This window comes from Eumetopias jubatus, unplaced genomic scaffold (genome assembly GCF_037043125.1).
Source record: "Eumetopias jubatus isolate StellerSeaLion01/CBP00866 unplaced genomic scaffold, mEumJub1_p1.0 scaffold_12, whole genome shotgun sequence".
Taxonomy (NCBI): Eukaryota; Metazoa; Chordata; class Mammalia; order Carnivora; family Otariidae; genus Eumetopias; species Eumetopias jubatus.
In genome coordinates, this window is record NW_028274818.1 from 75,894,404 (window position 1) to 75,901,597 (window position 7,194).

A 7,194-nucleotide genomic window follows, 5' to 3' on the forward strand; every position below is an offset into this window, starting at 1 on the left:
GCAAAGCCCGCACACAAACCTCACTCATTCCTCATTTGCTGAGCATCTATTTTGTGGCAGAAATGGTGGGTATCAGCAGCCGCCAATAAACACTGAGGTTTTTATAGTTCGGGCATACGATTCTAAGTGATCTGTCCATTTGAACTTATCAAATCCTCATTGACAACTGGTGGTGAGCTTCCTGCCATGAGCCTTATTTTATAGGCAAGGAAAGTGAAGCCCGGAGTGGCCCAAGCCAGGTGCCCACAACAACACAGCCAGTAAGTGGCAGAGCGGGGATTTAAGCACAGTCTGGTTCTAGAGCCCATGAGCACACACCATGGTAAAGACGACTAAAGCATCTCTCAGTGGGGCTTCTGGAAGAATAACACACAGCCTCCGCCCCTGAGCCACTCTCCATCTAGAAGTCAGGAAGGCTTGCAAGTCTTTGCCGTTATATTTCTTTTTCCATCTGCAATGCACACTTTTGAGGTAGCTCTCCAAGGCTAGGGTCCAACAAATATTTCTTAGATCCGGTGCGATGGCAGAAGACCAGGTTTCTGAGACAGGAGGAGTCCTGATTTTACTTTGACCGCTGGGCAGGTGGGTAAGCAGACTCGATGGTTTAGTGGGAGCCAGGGAGGGTATTCTGTTGTTCTTTTGTTCTTCTTGACCAGATTACTTCCTTGTCATCCTTTGTGGCTCAGACAATGTTTTGTCTTCACCGGAAAGGTTTTGCCAAACCCCAACCCATCGCTAAGTAAACAGTCCCTGTTCTTGTGGTGTGTCCATGCACAGCACCCTGAAAGATAATAAGTGTGTGTTGTTTCAAGCTAGTAAGTGTGTGGTCCATTGTTACAGCTACCCTAGGAGACTGGTATGGTCCTGCTCACAAACTTGCCCCAAGCGAGTCTTCCCAATTTTCCCCAAAATGCATCCAGCCCATCCTACATGGGTTTCTTTTTCTCTTTCAATTTACATCCAGAAAGTTGCCAAAGGTCAACCCCCATGTTGTCAGCATAATAATCCTAACACATTTTATACCAGATACTGTGTTGAAATGAATTATCGACTTTAATCCTGACAACCACACTCCAGTGTCGTCACTATCAACCCATCTTGCAGATGGGGACACTGTGGTATCAAGTCCCAAAGTTGTTGATAAGAGCTTATCAACCTTGGCCTATCAGACTCCACGTCTTGTTAATTCACCACCAAGTGGTATATTCCGCGCCGGGTCCTCACCTCAATATGCTCCCCACTGCCTGCCATGGCTGCTCACCTCTCAACTTAGTAGACCTGAATCTACATCTGTTACTTGGAGATCCGAATGCTTTTTCATCTTGGTTCAGATTCTGCAGATGGTGGGATGACAGGGGAGATAATTTACCAGAGCCTCAGTTTGGAGTAGGGATACCATGGAAACAGGCTAGAACTGCATGATTTGTTCTGTTTTGACCCTATTTTTATTTAGATGGCTGGCTATAAAGCAGCACTTCCCACCTAACCATCAACCACAACTACCTGGGACCACAACTAGACATTTAGAGGGGTGAGGGACTCGCCCAAGGCCACCGGTTGCAAAGCTCCCCTGCTTCATGCATGTTATATAATACACTGTCATAAACATTACACTATCACTTACAACGATAATTCTCAATGTGGCAATTCACCAACCAGCTGCACCAGAATCACATGGGAAGCTTTTAAAAGTACAGATCCCTTTGACTCATCTCTCTAAAACTGATTCTGTTTTTCCCAATCAATGCCTGGGAATAGGAAGGGGTATTTTTTATTTTGTTTTGTTTTTTGTTATTTGCTTGTTCTTTTTTGTTCGTTTGTTTTAAGCTTCTTGGGTGATTCCAAAGACCAGCCAGTTTTGGGAAACACAGCATAGGCAACAACATGGATATTCTTGCAAAGGCGGGATATACAGAGGCCTTCCCTCCGCCTCTGTATCAAATAAGGCCCATGGGTTTCTTCTCAGGAGATCCATTTGGTGCCTGCTGGGGTGTTGCGTGAAGAGAGCCCAGCCCGGGCAAAGATGATTATCAACGACTCACCAGAAGGAGGTATGGAATCCAGCATGGACACGGTGGGGAGATGTTCTCGACACATTCTCCATTCCAGGACGTTCTGTAGAAAGAAGTGGAAGGCTTTTACCCAGTGCAGCCTTTGGAAAACCCTCAGTCACATCCCTTAAAACTACAGATCCTCAGAACTTAAAAGTTTGACAATTCCAAGTATTGGTGAGTTATCAGAAAAAAGTATTCTTGAACAGTACTGGGATGAGGGAGGTAGAAATTAATCACTCCCTTGGGTAAGAAATCTCAGATTCTACAGATATAAAAGCTTTAGTATGCCTATATCTGTGATCCAGCAAATTAGCTTCTATATTTCACCTTAGAGGGAAACTCACATAAGTGCAAAAAAAAAAAAAAAAAAAAAAAAAAAAAAAAACCACAAAGTAGATCAATTCTAAAAATTGGAAATAATCTAAATGTCCATCAGGAGAAGTTGGTTAGATAGTCTCTCCAATAACAGAATGTGATAGGTCTGGATGCACTGACCTAAAAAGATGTCTGAGACATACCATCAAGGGGAAAAGCAATGCAAACAAATACAAGCAGTAGGCTTCTGACTGTATATATAAAGAAAGCTCTGTACACACAAATATAGATCTCTAGATGTGCAGATTCATATTTAAGTGGAGAGACAACTTCTGACTGGGTGCTCTTGAAAGCAATCACAGTCTTGGCCACTGGACCTACAGACAAGGTGCAGGGGAACTCTATCTATAGGGCAAGAACTCTTTACTATAATAATAAGTCATGTTCCTAGTTGTGACCTGTTATCTGGCTGTAATTGGAGTCATTCATCTCTTGGAAGAATCAGAGGCTTGAATTTAACTTGTCAATAATCACAGCCTGTGTTAATGGAGGAAAAAATTTTTACTGACTCAAGTGTACAGAAAATGACTGAGCACATGTCAGGGACCAGGTACCACAGTAGGTGCACAGAGAAAGGCAGGCTTGACTTCAGGAGACATGTGGGGCTCTCCAGTGGAGCTTAGGGTGAGGATTTGCAACATCCTTAGTGAGAAAGAGTGTCACACGCCTTGCCACGTCTTCCTCCTCCCTCCCCACTCCCCGCCATCCTTATTTGGAACTGGATGGAGGTGTGCTGAGTTGGTTCCAGCCACCTAGCCATGGACCAGTTGCATGAAATGGTTTACCCATTGTCATCATCCCCAGGATCTGTGGCATGCTGTGTGTGTGCCGGGAAGGTCATTTTGCCTTCTTTTAAACCTCAGACTTCGTCATCACTAGTCTCAGTGTCTTACGAATCCAAATAGGTCAGAAGCCGACACACCAACCCCCACCCCTCATCTGACTTCCAGAGCAGGACACCAGTCCCGAGATTTTCCCAGCTCAGGGCCTCTTTCCTACAGCCCCATTTCCACTCCAGCAAGTCAAACCTGTTGCTTTGAAGAGGCAGGCACTCCCCGAGCCAGCCGTGCACAGCCCAGCTACTTCTGTAGGCTGTGTGCCAGCGTGGCCCCCAGCCACCCGCCTCAGCTGTCGGAACAACCCTGACTGTCAAAACTTTCCGAGGAGAGTCATTAGTTTCAGAGAGATGGGGAAGGAAGGATGTTTTGCCCGGGGCACCTCTTTGAAAAGGTCTAACTTTCTAAAATGTTAAATAAGCCAGACTTCTTTTCTGGGGGTGCACGGAGGGCAGGAGTTGCTCAGTCAGGGTGTGACCTACGGGAGCCAGCTGGTGTGTGAGACATCATTACTTCCCAAAGTTTTATCCCTTCCTCCGCCGTGATGCTGTGGTGCAGCCTGGGAAGTGAGCTTGACAGGAGCCTGCACAGTTCTGATTACGCAGGCAGGTGCCGCGCTGAGGATTGTATTAGGTGGAGAGAGTTTTTAAAAAAAAAAGCGAGAGAGAGAGAAGCCAGAACACTAGCTGGGGGGAGAAAAGCCCTTCTGCCTTTAGATAAAGGCGAAAATTATTTTATAAGCGTCTGGAGCAGCAAAGCTTGTGAAAGGTGAATATGCCATTCAGCGCCGCTCCTAATCTCCGCCTTGCAGTGCCCACATTTCTGAGTCAGCTCGTGTAGACTCCCATGTGATCAGGGAAAGTAAGATTAGGCCTAACAAGATATGACTGAAAGTCTTAGGTCGGCTGTGACAGCCTCTGAGTTTGGATTCCCTGCCTCTGCTCTGAGGTCTAAATTTTAGGGTCTAGATACCTCTTACTTAAATCCCATAAGCTCATGTTCCCTGGCATTCATCCTTTATTCTCCTGTTCTCCTGGAATAAAATGCTCCGGAGCCCAACAGCTTCACCCTTAGTGGCTTGTGATGAACTACCAGCAGGTAATCATCTCTCATTTTAAGAAAGAGAAGGAGGAAGAAGGAGTGGGGGCAGTGAGGAGGGGTATCAGCCTTGCTGGAATGGTCGAAGCTACAAGCGGGGTATTCCTGTGAATTGGGACCCAGGGGGCAGGTGACACGCCTCCACCATCGGCGCAGGGGCCACGAGCCCCCTCGAGGTGGTTCCAAGTGGTAACAGGGACACAGAACCAGTCCCATGTCCCCATGACCCCCAGCCCCAGCATCCAGTCATGGGGTCAGTTCACCTGCCCCTAGAGTCTCCCCTGAACCCCAGTCTTGCCTGGTTCTCATGGCCGCTGCCCCATACATTCCATGGCCACCTCTTGAGAGACCATCTGGTATGAGCCGAATGGTGTTTCTGTCCCCCCAGATTCCTATGTTGAAGTCCTAGCCTCCACTGTTTCAGAATGAGACTGTGTCCGGAGACAGAGGCCATACCCACTGTGACCAGGGTCCTCATGAGAAGGGGCAATCAGAACACGGACCCATAAGACGATGTGAAGTCACACCTGCAGGCCAGGGAGGGAGGCTCAGGAGTCCTTGACCTCGGCCTCCGAGCCTCCGGGACTGTGGGAAAATACATTCCCATTCTTTAGGCCACAGAGCCTGTGGTAGCCCATTATGGCAGCCCCGATGGACAAACGCCAACCACAGAGACCACGGTTTAGTGGGGGAGACGGTAATTAGCCAGATGACTATACACCTGCGTGTGTAAGGAAGGACAAGAGTGGTAAGCATTACGGGGGACGGTGTGCAGTGAGGTGTAGGCGTGAATGTGGACACAGAGGCAGATGGCGATGATGATAACGGACATGAGGATACAGACTGAGATGTGGACATACATAGACCACGGATACAGATTCGGATACAGATGGAGACACAGGAGTGATGTGGATACAGATGCGGATACAGATAAAAACATAAGCAGGTAGATCAGGGAGAACTGCTCTGGTCTGGGGTGAGGGCAGGGATGGCCTCCCTGACCAAGCAAACTTCAAGTCAGGATCTAAAGGAGAATGTGCTCAGCTAAAAAAAAAAAAAAGTATCTATTTGGATATATAATAGATGTGTGTGGGCAGAGAGAAATTTTCAGGTAGAGAAAAGCATATGAACAGTTTCGAGGGCTGGAAGGAGTGTGACCATTCACAGAAGCCCATGTGAGCCTGGACAGGAGTGAGGGACGGTGGGGGGTGGGTGGCACAGGCACCCCTCCCCACTGCTCCTACTCTCTCTCTCTCTCTCTCTCTCTCTGTATCTCTCTGTCTCAAATGAATAAATAAATATTCTTCAAAAAAAAAAAGATTTTATTTATTTATTTGAGAGACAGCACAAGCGGGGGAAGAACAGAGGGAGAGGGAGAAACAGACTCCCCGCCGAGCAGGGAGCCCGACCGGGGGGCTCAGTCCCAGAACCCTGAGGTCATGACCTGAGCCGAAGGCAGACGCTTAATGGACTGAGCCACCCAGGCGCCCCAAGGGTTGGCAAACTTTTGAAAAAAGTCCTATAGGAAACAATGTAAGCTTATAGACCAAGAAGTAAAATAAAAGCTATTAACTAAACCATTTAAAATGCAAAAACCATTCTTGGCCCCCAGGCCATACTTTATCAACCCTTCTTTGGTGTCCCCCAGCCAGTAGGCAATCAATCAATCAATCAATCACTATTTATAGAGGATATGATCTGATCCCAGAGAAGTTAAGTGACCTGGACAATTGTGCACCGCATGTCTACACCTTCAGCTTCCCTGGATCCTCTGTCTCCTTTTGAGTCAGACTGCCTGGTTTCCGCCACCAGATTTCTTGCTTTCCAGGTGTGTGACTATGGAGTTACTTAACTTCTCTGTACCGGGAATCCGTTCATCAGTAAACGTGGGATGAAGATACATGTATTCATTTTCCTAGGGCCGTCATAACAAAGTTTCACAAACTGAGCGGCTCACAACAGAAATGCATTCTCTCCCGGTTCCGGAGGCCAGAAATCTGAAATCAGGGTGTTTTTGGTGCTCCCTCAGAAGGCTCCAAGGGAGAATCCTTAATTGCCTCTTGCGGCAGCTCGTGGGCTCTGGCGTTCTGTGGCTTGGGGCTGCGTCCCTCCAGCCTCCGTCTCCGTCTGTCTGTCTCTACCTCCTTTTGAAGGACACCTGTCATTGGATGTAGGGCCTAGCCAAAGAATCCAGGATGATCTCATCTGGAGATCTTGAACTTTATTATATCTGCAGAGACTCTTTCCAAATAAAGTCGCATCCATAGGTACTGAGTAGGCTATATCTTAGGGGAGCTAACCATCCCGTGCACTTTAATAATTATATAGAGAGATGCAGATACACATATATATCTCAGAGGGCTGCCACAAGGATTAGACTGATTAATTGGGCTTAGCACAGTGTCTGGCATATTGTAAGCAATGAAGAGCACTAGGTATGGTTAATAAAAGCATTCACTGAGCATTTACCAGCATTTACCATCAGCCAGCACTGGGCGTTCTGCTCACGTTCTCTCATGGATCGCCACTATCAGCTCGTGGACAGGGATGCCATGCTCCCCATCTTGCAAATAGCATCCCAGGAGAAGGTTCTTCTCACCCTGCTTCCTCCTCTTGTCCTTGACCGACTATTCTTCCACCCAAGCATTGTTCCTCCTTGAATGTACTCACCTTGAAAGCTTCTCAGACACTGCTTCCGTGGTGGGTGTCCGATCTCCAGGACGCTTTGCAGGCCAGGCTGGGATGGGTTAAAACTCGGCCTGTCTCACTTTAAAAACTCTCACCTTCACGTTGTTTCCTGCATGCAGCTAGAGAAGAGGGAGAGAGGAGAA